Below are 1,776 nucleotides of genomic sequence, written 5' to 3'. Positions count from 1 at the left end.
TAGACTATAGACTAGACTATAGATTAGACTATAGACTAGACTATAGACTAGACTATAGATTAGACTATAGACTAGACTATAGACTAGACTATAGATTAGACTATAGACCAGACTATAGACTAGACTATAGATTAGACTATAGACTAGACTCTAGACTAGACTATAGACCTATTGACTAGATATTAGACTAGACAATAGACAAGGCTAAAGACTAAACTATAGACTGGATTATAGACTGGATTATAGACTGGACCATAGACTAGACCATAGGCTGAAAAATGTATATGTATGTAAGCATACTATGTATACTATATAAAGGATACACTGCCTTCTTGAAACTGCTGGAAACTGTTGAATTCAAAGGGTTTATCTCTTAAGAGGAAAAATATTGTAAAATAAAAAATATATATTGAAACATTCCATCGACCACACACACATAAGCTACTTTTGAAAGAATTATCGCATTTGCACGTGTTGCCATCTTGCATGTACAAATATTTATCATGTTTTTTTTTTTTGTTTATCTCCCTGAAAGGATATGTCACGTGATGGTGTGGCAACCATTATAAATGTAATGGTAATAATATAAAAACAAAGACACAAAAATAATGGCTGGAGAGGACCAAAAAATAATGATACTACATGATGTGATATGAGTGTGATGTCTGTGTGAGTGTGAAGTGTGTTGACAGTTGATTTTTCAAGCAGCTTCTTAATAATAAAATAAGTATTTTATTTATGTGTATATTTAAACGTAAAATACATATAAGTATTTGTTTATATACATATGTATATATGTCTGTTCATAGTATTTGGCACAAAGTCTTTGCTGTCGTCTCATTGTCATCTCAAAATATTTAATGCATAAAGGACATTCAATTGGCGTTCAACATTTTTTTTTTTTTGCCTTTATATTTTTCTTCTATACAATTCTAAAAGAAAGAAAAACAAACACTAATACTTTTTATTCATAGATTTGAAAAGTATTATATTGAATAGAATATACATACATGCATATAGATATGTATATGTATGTTTGCGTCTAGTTATAGGAGTAAGTCTATCCTACATTTATACCCACAGACATCATATTAAAAAGCAACCCATTTGTTTATTTACGTTTATTTTATTAGCTTTGTGGATCTATTATTCTTCATCTTTTATTTTCATTTCTTCTTTTCATGTTTTACTAACATCTCTTTTATATTTCAAAAAAAAAAAATTCAAAAAAAAAAAAAAAAAATCGTCATGAATGAGTTGCTTTTCATTTTGAAATTTATTTAGTTCTGGGGAAGGCAAAAAAATGTAGCTAGAAATTTGCAATAGAAGAAGCCTGTTTAGGATATGTGTCCTTTGACATTTGATCGCTCTTAAAAGATAATAATGGTTTTTTCATGATGATGGTACATCATCGTAATATTTTTCTTTAATTTTTTGCAAACCTTATTTGATGGAATCATGATAAAAATATTTATATGGATAGTAGTTAAATTAAATATCCTTTTAGGAATAAAATTACACATTTAAATATGAGCCTGTTAATAAATTTATATTTGTATTTACTTATTGGAAACAATAAAAATTCTCATGGAATGCGAAATGGCAAGTTATATTCTAGTCTAAAGTCTAGTCTATAGTCTAGATTATAGTCTAGTCTATAGTCTAGATTATAGTCTAGTCTATAGTCTAGCCTATAGTCTAGCCTATAGTCTAGCCTATAGTCTAGCCTATAGTCTAGCCTATAGTCTAGCCTATAGTCTAGCCTATAGTCTAGCC

The sequence above is a fragment of the Lucilia cuprina genome, chromosome 5, assembly GCF_022045245.1.
Source record: "Lucilia cuprina isolate Lc7/37 chromosome 5, ASM2204524v1, whole genome shotgun sequence".
In the NCBI taxonomy this organism is placed as follows: Eukaryota; Metazoa; Arthropoda; class Insecta; order Diptera; family Calliphoridae; genus Lucilia; species Lucilia cuprina.
This window is presented reverse-complemented; position numbering follows the sequence as displayed.